Source organism: Zalophus californianus, chromosome 4, assembly GCF_009762305.2.
Source record: "Zalophus californianus isolate mZalCal1 chromosome 4, mZalCal1.pri.v2, whole genome shotgun sequence".
Taxonomy (NCBI): Eukaryota; Metazoa; Chordata; class Mammalia; order Carnivora; family Otariidae; genus Zalophus; species Zalophus californianus.
The window spans coordinates 64,041,922-64,057,003 of NC_045598.1; the positions used below are offsets into that span (position 1 = coordinate 64,041,922).

A 15,082-nucleotide genomic window follows, 5' to 3' on the forward strand; every position below is an offset into this window, starting at 1 on the left:
TCTGATAAAAATGAGAACCATGGTAGAACCTGCCTTTCAAGGCTGTTTTCAGGATTAATTTAGGTGATGTATGTATTGTGTTTAGAACAGTGCTTGGCATATCAGTGTTTTGTCGGTGTTATTAGTGGTTAATATCTTTGTTATGTAATATGTGGGGGAGACCCCATCCAATTAAAGCAGTCAGGGAGGGCCTCTGGGTGGAGATGACTTTCAAGGTGAGACCTGAGAGATGAGAAGGAGCAGGCCTTTGAATAACTGGAGAAACAAAGACTAGGGGCAGAGAAGGAGCACCTGATCTCTCCCAGTGGCAGAAAGGAGATCAGCCATCTATGGGGCTGAGAATGGCAAGTGAATGGAGCTGAGGGCCACAAGGTGGGCAAGGCTCCGACCAGGTAAATAATTTGGATTTTACTCTTCAAGTAGGGCAGGGGAGTGGCGTGCTCTTTGCATTAAAATTCTCACCCTTGCAGCCATGTGGGGCATGAAGTGTAAGGATGAAAGCTGCCGTGGGTGGGGGTGCCGGTGGGATGGCAGGGGTGGGGGGCAGAGGCTGAAGACCGCCTAGGAACAGTGTATTTGTCTCTAGAGCTGCCAGAACAAATTACCACAACCTGGTTGTCTTAGAACAGCAGCTAGAAGTCCGAGATCAAGGTTTTGGCAGAGCCGGGCTCTTCCTGAAAGCTCTACGGCAGAATCGTACCTTGCACCTTGCAGCTGCCTCAGCGTCCTCTGGCTGGTACATGCCTCCCTGTGACCCCTGCCTCCTTCACCGCGGGTGTTCTCCTTGGGTGTTGCTGTGCCTCTGAGTCTCTTCTTCTAAGGACAAAAGGACTGCTTTAATCCAGTGTGACCAGCTCTTGACTTACCTCTTAATTACGTCTGCAAAAATGCTTTTTCCAAACAAGGTCACGTCCACAGGTAGGACTTTAACATTGCTTGGTGGGTGCGCGGCAAGGGGCTGTTGGATGAACACTGTTTAACCCACAATGGGTATCTGAGTCTGGCCACACCTTCGCGGGGCTGCGCTGGCTGGAGAGAACCCCCGTAGCCCACCTCCTGGGGTGAAAGCAGCTACCAGCCATGCGCGGGCATTCTCCCTGTAATGCGGGGTTTGCCTGCTCTATAGCTGTTCCTAGTTGCTTACTCCAAATAGGCAGGCAGGTGGTGCAGGGGTAGGCAGCGCTGCTAAAGAATGAGCCTTCTTACTCATCTGTTTCCACAAAACCACTTCCAGCTGTGGGTTCCAGCTTCAGTGCACCACTAACTCATGATTCCTTTTCAGTGTGTCCCAGTGACTTTGAACAGTCTATGCATGTAGGCGGATTTTCTTAGATTTGTAGGAGTGAGGAGACCTGGGGTTCATCCCAGGTGCTTCTTTTAGGGTGTGACCTTGAGCAAATCACATAACCTCTTGACTTTCAGCTCCCTCCTCTGTAAAATGAGGATCCTGGCTTGGTCCAGGGGTTCTCAACCTTGAGGATGCATCAGAAATCACTTGGCGGACTTGTGAAAACAGAGATTGCTGGACGCCACCTCAGAGCATCTGAGTCAGTAGGTCCAGGATGGGGTCTGAGAAGTTGCGTTTCTCGAAAGTTCCTAGACTTTGTTGTCACTGTGGGTCTGGGAACCACACCTTAAAAATTATTAGCCTAAACAATCTCTGAGATTTCTGCCAGTGACGCTATTCAGTGAGAAGGGGTAGGTTTGGGATACGTGTACAAGGATGGATCCAGGAGGGCTGGAAGAGTTTTAGCAGGTGGTGAGAGAGTGGTATCAAGAATGAGCTTTGAATTTTATCTTGAGAAACTGGGTGGAAGGTATGCCTTATGGCAAACCTTCCCTTTGAGATTGGCTTTACTATATTCATACTACAGATGAAAAAACAGGGACTCAGAAAAACTAAGCCACCTCACCCAAAATTATCCACCTAAGGAGAGGAAGAAGCAGGTTCAAGCCAGTGACTCCAAAGGCTGTAATTTAAACACTGCTCGGTACTGCCTCCTGCCCGTGGAGCTCTCATCTTCAGGCAACCCGTAGAGGTAAATCACAAAAATTGGGCTGGGGGGAGAGAGGAGGACTTCTTGGCAATGAAGGCTGGTGGGTGGGCTTGTCACTGAAAGAGAAGAGCAGCTTGAAAGAGTAACATTTTTCTAGGGAATCACATTAAATAATCAGTGTGGCTTATACCCATGTCAAGCTGAACCGAGATTGACAGCTAATAAAAGCCCAGTAATTACAGGAAAACATCAGATTGAAAAGTGCAGAGATTCTTGAAACACCTGAAGCCATTTAATATATCTTATGTTTGCTCCAGACCAACAAGCAGCTCCCAGAGCAAGACTGGTCTCATTACTGAGCTAATGGACATTATGCTCTGAGGTACCTTTCCCTCTGCCAAATAAATCAGAATTTTAAAAAGTGAAGCCTGAGATTGCCATGCTGCAAATGTTTGCAAGGACATCACTGAGCGTTTTAGGTGTCAAGTTTAATTTGACTTGGCCTGGTCTATTCTCTTAAGAAAGGCTCAGGGGGCCTCAGCTGGGTCACAGGGAGAATTCCTTCTGCTCCTGCTCTCTGGGCTGTGACAGAAATCAGACCTTGATTCCCTGAGCTTGCCTTCTCAAGCAAGGATTGCTCTTGTTGTCTGAGCCCAAAGGAGTAAGTTGTGATGCAAGATGGCATGCTCCTTTGTTCTTTGATTTGGGGAGTTGGTGGGGGGGTCGGGGGGGCAGTAGGTGGAAGGAGAGACTCATTCACACCTTCTAAAATATTCTAAAACATTCCTGAGCCCCTACTACGTTGCAGCCACTGTCTTAGGTACTGGGATTACTACAAACGCTTACACATTAGCAGAGGGCAAAAATAAAATGGTAAGCTCCTTGTGTGTTCCCGTCTGCACCGTGCACGCTCCCCCCCAGATAGCCAGCGTGCCCGCCTCCCACGGGCGCTCGTACGACCCACGTCTGGGGCCTAACGAGGCTGCAGCTCTGAGCACCAGTGGCCTCCACGCACTGTAGATTTTCCGGGGCATTTTTTACTTCACAACAGTTCTAATGACCTTGGCATCAAGCTCTTACTGGGGATTAATAACTGGCTGGGCTTAATGGCCCTCACTGTGTCCTGGGCCATTTTCCTAGCCAGCCATTAATTCCAAGCAGTGCCCTCAGCTCTGGCCATTATGGCTCCCTGGACGGGGAGGCTTGAGGCAAAGGGCCACAGCCTCCTTCTCTGCAGACAGAGGCTTTCACATTATACCGCCCCCCCCCCACTTTTTCTCTCCATGGCATCTAGAACAGAGGGCTGGGGTCTTCAGGCAAATACCTGGTTAGGGCACCACATCGTGCCTTCTCTTTATATCTCGGGAGACTGGCTTTCTCAGAGAACAGACAAGGCAGGCGGTTGGGTCTCATTCACTCATTTATCGATCTATCCATCTAGTCAATGTTAACTGAGTGCCTCTTATGGGTCAGGAAGCAAGAGAGATGACCAAGATTGGAGTGATCTAATATGGGTGCCCGTGTGTCTTACCAAACGATGGAATACCTCACTAAATGGGGCTTTAAGGAAAATGTCCCCCAGAATCAGGAGACTGAGCACTGTGAGGAGGAAGTCAGAGAGAAGGTCTGGCTAGCCAGTGGGTTCCCCAGGAGCCGCCTCTGCTCTTGTGTCCTCCATGGAGCTTTAGCTCCCAGGCCCGCTAGCAGAGCTGCAAGTTCACCTTCCCGTCCTCTGCTCAGTGATTCATCAACCCAGCAACTGAGTGCTTAAGGGAAGAGTATGTGAACGCTGCATCAGGAATCTTAACTCACCAAGGCATGCATATTTCCACCCATATCATTAAGACACTAAGGATTATAATCATACTGAGATGTGGAGGCGCATGGCTCTCCGGGAGGACTGTAACGTATCCTGAGAAACAGGGTCATGGAGTTTGTATAATTTCTAGTCATCCTGCCTCCCAAGACATCATCAGTCCTTCCAAAGGCAGAAAACAGACTTCATTTCCTCCTTTGGAAGTGATTCAGCCTTTGGTACATGCTCATCTCAGCTGCGGGAAATGTAACATTCTGTTTAGAACAGCTATTGTCATTTTATTGGCACCACTTACCAAAAGACACTTAAGGCATAATTCAGACTTCAATCTTTTGCGCATTGTTTGGTGCATCTGCACAATGCAAGAGTGGGTGTTGTTGCCTGAGGTAATCAATACCTCGGAGCTCAGACAGATGGGCAGGAATCATGAGGGAGGGATTTCTGGACTGGGTGGACCCAGCATATTTGGGTGGTGCCCAGTAATGCCAGAGGACCAGTACGGCACAGTCAGGAAACTTGGCCTTCCCTGGAAGGGCCTTCCACTGGCCTCACTTGCACAGAGGTGGAACACAGAAGGCACAGGAATTTCCATAGGTGACACAGGGTTCACCTGTCAACCTGCTTGTGTTCTGAGAATCGCAGCAGAATAATTATGGGGGAGAGAGATGCGGGGACTTTTCTTCAGAATGTTTTCCCCAGTAAAAATAAGCACAATGTCTTGTAATTATCAGTCACGCTAGAAAATTCAAGATGATAATTCAAGGTGAGTCTGATGAGAAAAAGCAAGTTCCAATGGCCTTAGGCTCCAATGGAATGAAATCCTACGAAGTGACCTTATTAAACAAATGTATTGAGTTACACGGTACCTCACGGGTATTGAGTGCTCAGCAAGTGTCTTTTAAATGAATGAACGAATGAATGTCATGTGGCCACAAGTATCTAGTTGATCTCCTCTTTGTTTTATGGGTGAGAACGTTAAGGACCTGACTTACAAAATTCAGACCCTGGTTTCCTGACCCTAATCCTCACTGAGTAACATGGTATTTGCCGATGCCCCTGTCGATCTTGTAGGACATTTTTTTAGTGGGCTTCCCCACAAGTAGAGGTTTCCCAGGATGCGGGACTTTCCATGCTGACACCCAAACAACCCCTAATAAACCGGGTGGTTTGGTCACCCTGAGTGTCCCAGTCTGCCCTGAGGATCCACCTACCCCACCATCGACCCTCCATCCGTCCTTGCCACCAAGCTCCCTCCTCCACTTCCTTCCGAGCCAACCGAGCTCAGGCTCTGCCCCTTCGGTTCAACTGGGAGTCTTGTGGCCAACGCCTCCAAATCCAGAGAACACTTGCCAAGTCTGGTTTCACTTGTCCTCTGCTGTCTTGTGACCCCATCAACCACTGCCTCTTTTTTACAGTCATGTCATTTGTTGGTGTCCATCACATGGTCCTTTCCCGGCTGTCCCCCTCCTCTCCATCTCCTCCAGATGTTCCCTCACCTTTGGTCCCTTGTGCCTAATTGCATTCTAGCACTTACTCCATGGTCCTGTAATTGCTTATCTGGGGGCACGCTCACCTTAGATTGTGTGTCCCCTTGGGAGGAAGGACCAGATCTTTTTATCTATATCACCAAGCTCAGTGCCTGAGACTTGAAAGGAGCTCCATGGTTGAACAGATCGTTTAACTTCCCCTCTTCATCCTTTCTGTGTGGAATGTGCAGGTAAAATCAGAAAAACGAAAATTAAGTATTTCCTCCATCCTTTGGCCCATGAAATTGCCCCTCACCCCCAGCAGTTTGTTCAGGGGATTCAGAAGGGCTTCCAACTCCAGGTTTCAGGAGTTTCCTGAGGGGATTCTACACAACTGTAATGTGGCTATTCCTCAAAAGGAAGATTTGGTCTTTTTTTTTTAAGATTTTATTTGTCAGAGAGAGAGAGAGCAAGCACACAAGCAGGGGGAGTGGCAGGCAGAGGGAGAAGCAGACTCCCCATGGAGCAGGGAGCCTGACACAGGGCTTGATCCAGGACCCCGGGATCATGACCTGAGCTGAAGGCAGACGTTTCACCGACTGAGCCACCCAGGCGCCCCAGGAAGATTTGGTCTTAAGTACATTTTACTCTCATTCACTTCATTCATTAGTGGGTCTGCTATTAATGGGGCTCCAAAGAATGGACGTATTAGATGCAAGACCTTTGTCACTTTACTCCAGCCAGCCAGCCCAATGCCCTAAAAGCAAACACAACACTACTGGTTAAGAAACAGCATCACTGAGCTTCTGGGGTTGCGAGAGGAAAGAAGGGAAGGAGACAATGACTTAAAACATCTCATGGCACATGTTTGATTTATTCTACTGCACCGTGATGCTGTGATGGTTAATCCCACAGGCTCTGCAGTTTGATTTCCTGGGTGTGAATTCCAGCTCTACCGCTTCCTAACTGTATGGCCTTGAGCAAGTTCCTTACTTTTCTATCCCTCAGTCTCATTAGTTAAATAGGGGTGATAATATAATACCTTTTTTTTTTTTGTAGGAGCAGTTTTTTTATTTTTTATTGTTATGTTAATCACCATATATGACATCATTAGTTTTTGATGTAGTGTTCCATGATTCATTGTTTGTGCATAACACCCAGTGCTCCATGCAGAATGTGCCCTCTTTAATACCCATCACCAGGCTAACCCATCCCCCTACCCTCCTCCCCTCTAGAACCCTCAGTTTGTTTTTCAGAGTCCATCGTCTCTCATGGTTCGTCTCCACCTCTGACTTACTCCCCTTCGTTCTTCCCCTCCTGCTATCTTCTTCTTTTTCTTTTTTCTTAACATATGTTGCATTATTTGTTTCAGAAGTACAGTTCTGTGATTCAACAGTCTTGCAAAATTCACAGCGCTCATCATAGCACATACCCTACCCAATGTCTATCACCCAGCCACCCCATCCCTCCCACCCCCCACCACTCCAGCAACACTCAATTTGTTTCCTGAGATTAAGAATTCCTCATATCAGTGAGGTCATATGATACATGTCTTTCTCTGATTGACTTATTTCAGTCGGCATAACACCCTCCAGTTCCATCCATGTCGTTGCAAATGGCAAGATCTCATTCCTTTTGATGGCTGCATAATATTCCATTGTGTATATATACCACCTCTTCTTTATCCATTCATCTGTCGATGGACATCTTGGCTCTTTCCACAGTTTAGCTATTGTGGACATTGCTGCTATAAACATTGGGGTGCACGTACCCCTTCACATCCCTATATTTGTATCTTTGTGGTAAATACCCAGTAGTGCAATTGCTGGATCATGTGGTAGCTCTATTTTCAACTGTTTGAAGAACCTCCATACTGTTTTCCAGAGGGGTTGCACCAGCTTGCATTCCCACCAACAGTGTAGGAGGGTTCCCCTTTCTCCACATCCCCGCCAACATCTGTCATTTCCTGACTTGTTAATTTTAGCCATTCTGACGGGTGTGAGGTGGTATCTCATTGAGGTTTTGATTTGGATTTCCCTGATGCCGAGCGATGTTGAGCACTTTTTCATGTGTCTGTTGGCCATTTGGAGGTCTTCTTTGGAAAAATGTCTGTTCATGTCTTCTGCCCATATCTTGATTGGATTATTTGTTCTTTGGGTGTTGAGTTTGGTAAGTTCTTTATAGATTTTGGATACTAGCCCTTTATCTGATATGTCATTTGCAAATATTTTCTCCCATTCTGTCGGTTGTCTTTTGGTTTTGTGCACTGTTTCTTTTGCTGTGCAAAAGCTTCTTATCTTGATGAAATCCCAATAGTTCATTTTTGCCCTTGCTTCCCTTGCCTTTGGCGATGTTTCTAGGAAGAAGTTGCTGCAGCTGAGGTCGAAGAGGTTGCTGCCTGTGTTCTCCTTTAGGATTTGGATGGACTCCTGTCTCACGTTTAGGTCTTTCAACCATTTGGAGTCTATTTTTGTGTGTGGTGGAAGGAAATGGTCCAGTTTCATTCTTCTGCATGGGGCTGTCCAATTTTCCCAACACCATTTGTTGAAGAGACTGTCTTTTTGCCATTGGACATTCTTTCCTGCTTTGTCAAAGATAAGTTGACCATAGAGTTGAGGGTCCATCTCTGGGCTCTCGATTCTGTTCCATTGATCTATGTGTCTGTTTTTGTGCCAGTACCATACTGTCTTGATGATGACAGCTTTGTAATAGAGCGGGAAGTCCAGAATTGTGATGCCGCCAGCTTTGCTTTTCTTTTTCAATATTCCTCTGGCTATTCGGGGTCTCTTCTGGTTCCATACAAATTTTAGGATTATTTGTTCCATTTCTTTGAAAAAAGTGGATGGTATTTTGGTGGGGATTGCATTGAATGTGTAGATTGCTCTAGGTAGCATTGACATCTTCACAATGTTGGTTCTCCCAATCCATGAGCATGGAACGTTTTTCCATTTCTTTGTGTCTTCTTCAATTTCTTTCATGAGTATTTTATAGTTTTCTGAGTACAGATCCTTTGCCTCTTTGGTTAAATTTATTCCTAGGTATCTTATGGTTTTGAGTGTAATTGTAAATGGGATCGACTCCTTGATTTGTCTCTCTTCTCTCTTGTTGTTGGTGTATAGGAATGCCACTGATTTCTGTGCATTGATTTTATAGCCTGCTACTTGACTGAATTCCTGTATGAGTTCTAGCAGTTTTGGGGTGGAGTCTTTTGGGTTTTCCAAATACAGTATCATATCATCTGCAAAGAGTGAGAGTTTGACTTCCTCTTTGCCGATTTGGATGCCTTTGATTTCTTTTTGTTGTCTGATTGCTGTGGCTAGGACTTCTAATACTATGTTGAATAGCAGTGGTGAGAGTGGACATCCCAGCCGCGTTCCTGACCTTAGGGGAAAAGCTCTCAGCTTTTCCCCATTGAGAATGATATTCACTGTAGGTTTTTCATAGATGGCTTTTATGATATTGAGGTATGTACCCTCTATCCCTATACTCTGAAGAGTTTTGATCAAGAAAGGATGCTGTACTTTGTCAAATGCTTTTTCTGCATCTATTGAGAGGATCATATGATTCTTGTTCTTTCTTTTGTTAATGTATTGTATCACGTTGATTGATTTGCGGATGTTGAACCAGCCTTGCAGCCCAGGGATAAATCCCACTTGGTCGTGGTGAATAATCCTTTTAATGTACTGTTGGATCCTATTGGCTAGTATTTTGGTGAGAATTTTTGCATCCATGTTCATCAAGGATATTGGTCTGTAATTCTCCTTTTTGATGGGGTCTTTGTCTGGTTTTGGGATCAAGGTAACGGTGGCCTCATAAAATGAGTTTGGAAGTTTTCCTTCCATTTCTATTTTTTGGAACAGTTTCAGGAGAATAGGTATTAATTCTTCTTTAAATGTCTGATAGAATTCCCCTGGGAAGCCATCTGGCCCTGGGCTTTTGTTTCTTGGGAGATTTTTGATGACTACTTCAATTTCTTTAGTGGCTATAGGTCTGTTCAGGTTTTCTATTTCTTCCTGGTTCAATTTTGGTAGTTGATACATCTCTAGGAATGCACCCATTTCTTCCAGGTTATCTAATTTGCTGGCATAGAGTTGCTCATAATATGTTCTCATAATTGTTTGTATTTCTTTGGTGTTGGTTGTGATCTCTCCTCTTTCATTCATGATTTTGTTGATTTGGGTCATTTCTCTTTTCTTTTTGATTAGTCTGGCCAGGGGTTTATCAATCTTGTTAATTCTTTCAAAGAACCAGCTCCTAGTTTCGTTGATCTGTTCTACTGTTCTTTTGGTTTCTAGTTCATTGATTTCTGCTCTGATCTTTATCATTTCTCTTCTCCTGCTGGGTTTAGGCTTTATTTGCTGTTCTTTCTCCAGCTCCTTTAGGTGTAGGGTTAGGTTGTGTATTTGAGACCTTTCTTGTTTCTTGAGAAAGGCTTGTATTGCTATATACTTTCCTCTCAGGACTGCCTTTGCTGTATCCCAAAGATTTTGAACAGTTGTGTTTTCATTTTCATTGGTTCCCATGAATTTTTTTAATTCTTCTTTAATTTCCTGGTTGACCCATTCATTCTTTAGTAGGATGCTCTTTAGCCTTCATGTATTTGAGTTCTTTCCGACTTTCCTCTTGTGATTGAGTTCTAGTTTCAAAGCATTGTGGTCTGAAAATATGCACGGAATAATCCCAATCTTTTGGTACTGGTTGAGACCTGATTTGTGACCTAGGATGTGATCAATTCTGGAGAATGTTCCTTGGGCACTAGAGAAGAATGTGTATTCCGTTGCTTTGGGATGGAATGTTCTGAATATGTCTGTGAAGTCCATTTGGTCCAGTGTGTCATTTAAAGTCTTTATTTCCTTGTTGATCTTTTGCTTAGATGATCTGTCAATTTCAGTCAGGGGGTGTTAAAGTCCCCCACTATTATTGTATTGTCAATGTGTTTCTTCGCTTTTGTTATTAATTGCCTTATATAATTGGCTGCTCCCATGTTCGGGGCATAGATATTTACAATTGTTAGATCTTCTTGTTGGATAGGCCCTTTAAGTAGGATATAGTGTCCTTCCTCATCTCTTATTATAGTCTTTGATTTAAAATCTAATTTGTCTGATATAAGGATTGCCACCCCAGCTTTCTTTTGGTGTCCATTAGCATGGTAAATTGTTTTCCACCCCCTCACTTTCAATCTGGGGGTGTCTTTGGGTCTAAAATGAGTCTCTTGCAGACAGCATATTGATGAGTCTTGTTTTTTAATCCAATCTGATAGCCTGTGTCTTTTGACTGGGGCATTGAGCCCATTTATATTCAGGGTAACTATTGAAAGGTATGAATTTAGTGCCATTGTATTGCCTGTAAGGTGACTGTTACTGTATATTGTCTGTGTTCCTTTCTGATCTATGCTGCTTTTAGGCTCTCTCTTTGTTTAGAGGACCCCTTTCAATATTTCTTGGAGGGCTGGTTTTGTGTTTGCAAATTCCTTTAGTTTTTGTTTGTTCTGGAAGCTTTTTATCTCTCCTTCTATTTTCAATGACAGCCTAGCTGGATATAGTATTCTTGGCTGCATATTTTTCTCGTTTACTGCCCTGAAGATATCTTGCCAGTCCTTTCTGGCCTGCCAGGTCTCTGTGGATAGGTCTGTTGCCAATCTAATATTTCTACCATTGTAAGTTACATATCTCTTCTTCCGAGCTGCTTTCAGGATTTTCTCTTTGTCTCTGAGACTCGTAAGTTTTACTATGAGATGTCGGGGTGTTGACCTATTATTATTGATTTTGAGAGGGCTTCTCTGTGCCTCCTGGATTTTGATGCCTGTTTCCTTCCTCACATTAGGGAAGTTCTCTGCTATTATTTGCTCCAATATACCTTCTGCCCCTCTCTCTCTTCTTCTTCTGGGATCCCAATTATTCTAATGTTTTGTCTTATCGTATCACTTATCTCTCGAATTCTGCCCTCGTGATCCTGTAGTTGTTTATCTCTCTTTTTCTCAGCCTCTTTATTTTCCATCATTTGGTCTTCTATATCACTGATTCTCTCTTCTGCCTCATTTATTGAGGCAGCAGTTAGTGCCCCCATTTTTTGATTGCACCTCATCAATAGCCTTTTTGATTTCGACTTGGTTAGATTTTAGTTCTTTTATTTCTCCATAAAGGTTTTCTCTAATAACTTCCACACTTTTTTCAAGCCCAGCTAGTATCTTTAAAGTCATGATTCTGAACTCTAGGTCCGACATCGTACTACTGTCCGTATTAAGTAGGTCCCTGGCTGACGGTACTACCTCTTGTTCTTTTTGCTGGGGTGATTTTTTTCGTCTTGTCATTTTTTCCAGAGGCAAATAGATGAATGAGAGAACAAAATGCTAACAGGTTAACAACGTCCCCAGCAAATACACTGTATACAAATCAGAAAAGACCTGAAACCAGGGGAAAAGAAAGGGAAAGAAAGAAAAAAGAAAGAGGGAAAAAAAAGATAAAAACAAAAACAGAACAATACAAAAAAAGCAGAATATGATCAAATATGATCAGGCTAGTGCATAGATCAATGACACACACTAGATTTTGGGTGTATTTTGGTCTGTTAGAAAAAAGTGCCTCCTAAAATTTTAAAGGAAGAAAGACATATATGTACAAAATAAGGGTTGATACAATGAAGGGATGGAAGATGACTGTAAAGATGAAAATTATAAAAGATTTTATAAAAGGAATTGATAAGTTGTTTGAAAAAAGAAAGAAGAAGATTTAAAAAAAAAAAAGAAAAAAGGGAGAGAATGTGATCAGGCAGGAGACTAGAACAAAGCCATACACTAGTGATTTAGGGTATATTTTGATCTGTTAGAGGAAACTATCTCAAAATTTTAAAGAGAGAACAACTTATATATATATGCCAAAAATAAGGGTAACTACTATGAAGGGGTATAATATGACTCTAAAAATGAAAAATAAAAAATGTTTTTTTTAAAAAAGGGATTGATAAGATGTTGGTTGAAAAAGGGAAAAAGAAAAATTAAAAAAAACAGTTAAAAAAATTAACTTTGATGAACAAATGAATCATGGTAAAAAAAAGCCATGAATTCTATGTGCAGTATTCCCCTAGCGCTGGAGTTCTCCCGTTCTCCTTGATCGGTAAACTTGGTCTTGGCTTGCTGGCTGTTCGTGCTGATCTTCTGGGGGAGGGGCCTGTTGCCGTGGTTCCCAAATGTCTTTGCCGGAGGCGGAATTGCCCCGCCCTTGTCGGTCCGGGCTAAGCAAGCTGCTCGGGTTTGCTCTCGGGAGCTTTTGTTCCCTGCAAGCCCTCGGTACAGCTTTGGAGGACCAGGGTGAAAATGGTGGCCTCCCAATCTCTGCCCGGAGGAGCTGAGAACTCGGGGCCCCGCTCCTCAGTGCGCCCCCAGAGAAAAGCAGTCACTCCCGTGTCCCCGGTCTCCAGCCGCACTCCGTGCTCACCCGGCCTGTGATAGAGCGTTTCTATGTCCGGCACCCGACCCCGTGTGGAGTCTCCAAACCCAGCAGATCCCTGCGGTGCGCTTCCGCACCGCTCCTCCCGGGGGAGGAAGGGGAGTCTCCCCGGCTCTGCTGTTTGTTGGGTCCCTGCTGGAGGAGCAGTGGCCCGACTGGGCCGCGGATCACAGTTTATGGCAACCCCGAGCTGAGAGCCCGCGCCTCAGCTCCGTCTCTGTAGCCAGCTTCCCCACTCTGATACCTGGGAGCTCTGCCGCACTCAGGCACCCCTGGTCTTTCTGTGACCCCAAAGGTCCTGAGACCACACGTCCCGGGAGGATTCCACCCCCCGCTTAGCCACTGCAGCGACGTCCCTCAGCGGAGCCGACTTCTAAAAGGTCCGATTTTGTGCTCCACGGCTCTAGCACTTGCCAGAAGCGGCTGATGGAGGCCCCCTCCCCCGCCGTCTATGCTCCCAAATATCGCCTTGGAGTCACTTCTCCGCACGTCCTACCTTCCAGAAAGTGGTAGCTTCTCTGTTCAGAGAGTTGTTGCTACTCTCCCCTTCGATCTCCTGTTGAGTTCGTAGGTGTTCGGAATGGCTTGATCCCTATTCAGCTGAATTCCTGAGACCAGACGAAATCCAGGTCTCCTAATCCTCCGCCATCTTGCTCCACCCTCAATATAATACCTTTCTTATGGGGTTATTTGAAGAACCAATGCAATTACATAAAAAGCTCAGCACAGTGCCTGGCCGATGGAGGCATCTAATCACCGTTAGCAAAAGTGGCCTCTCTCTCGTTTGTGCCCACCGCCTTGCTGTGCTCTCAGCAGCCCCCTTTACTAAGACCTTCACGCAGTCCCCTGCCTCATCCTCTCATGCTTTATTGCACGTTTTGATTGACCCACTGTCCCTCACTAAAGTATAAACTTTGAAGGGTTTCTGTTTTTGCATTCCATCTGCATTCTTACTGCCCATTATAGTGTCTGTTACCTAAGAGTAACTGGGTGTCAAATGAATGATGAGAATTTGCAATGGTAGAATCTCCATTTCATAAGCTTACATGTCAATTATCAACCCGAAGTGATCAGTACTGACTTAGTGAGTGCCTGCACTCACTCCACTCTGACAGGTAATCCCAATGACAGTCTCATTACCCAATGATCCTATGTAAACACTGGGTTCAACCCCCTGCAATTGCTATTGTTCAAATACTGTCAATTTCGAATGGCCTGGTCTAATACTGTGTACATTTTCATTCTACCAAGATAGATTGGGGCATTCATTACCCTCATTTGGAAATGAGAAACCTGAGAGTCTCACAGGTCAGTGGCTTGCCAAGGTCCCACAGCTAATAGGTACCGGAGACAAGGCTGGACCCGTCGTGAAAGCCCCAGAGCTGGTGCCCTCGGCAACTATACAGTGAGGGAAGGTGGCTGTCCTCAGGTGCCCTTGTCTGGTTCTGAAGGCAGAGCTATGGCTCAGGAAACTACCGGAGTAAATAGAAGCACTAAACTGGCTCCTACTTTGCAAGACCACGCAGGGAGCCAGTGTGTCGGGTTCAGTGTTCGCAGGGAGGAAAGGCAGAGGCTCTGGGGCACGGGTAACAATGCAACTTTCCTTCAGACCATTCTTTTTTTTTTTTTTTTTTGATTGTATTATGTTATGTTAATCACCATACATTACATCATTAGTTTTTGATGTAGTGTTCCATGATTCATTGTTTGCATATAATACCCAGTGCTCCATGCAGTACGTGCCCTTTTTAATACCCATCACCAGGCTAACCCGCCCCCCACCTCCCTCCCCTCTAAAACCCTCTGTTTTTCAGAGTCCATAGTCTCTTATGATTCATCTCTCCCTCCAATTCCACCCCCCTTCATTTTTCCCTTCCTACTATCTTCTTCTTTTTCTTTTTTTTTAACATATAATGTATTATTTGTTTCAAAGGTACAGGTCTTTGATTCAACAGTCTTACACAATTCACAGTGCTCACCATAGCATATACCCTCCCCAATGTCTATCACCCAGCCACCCCATCCCTCCCAACCCCCACACTCCAGCAACCCTCAGTTTGTTTCCTGAGATTAGGAATTCCTCATATCAGTGAGGTCATATGATACATGTCTTTCTCTGGTTGACTTACTTCGCTTCAAACCATTCTTGATTGTCATTTGCCTGTGCATTTGCCAGCCTTGGCCTCAGGCCCTAATTACAATATCTTCAAACAGCAGCTAAGAGATATTTCTCATTATACATGAACAGGGGAATGTTTAATGTGTGGGAACATAGGTGTTCAGAAAGCAAATCATTGGTTCAAGGTGTTGAAATGAGCGTTGTCTTTGGAGTTGTCCCTGGTGGGCTTCCAAGGGGCA

General features: G+C 44.8%; 1 protein-coding gene across 1 annotated transcript in view; it reads left to right on the top strand.

The window, feature by feature from the left end:
* Nucleotides 1-15,082, top strand: part of ST6GALNAC5 (ST6 N-acetylgalactosaminide alpha-2,6-sialyltransferase 5) — a 173,938-nt gene that overhangs the window by 133,718 nt on the left and 25,138 nt on the right. The window lies entirely within an intron of this gene.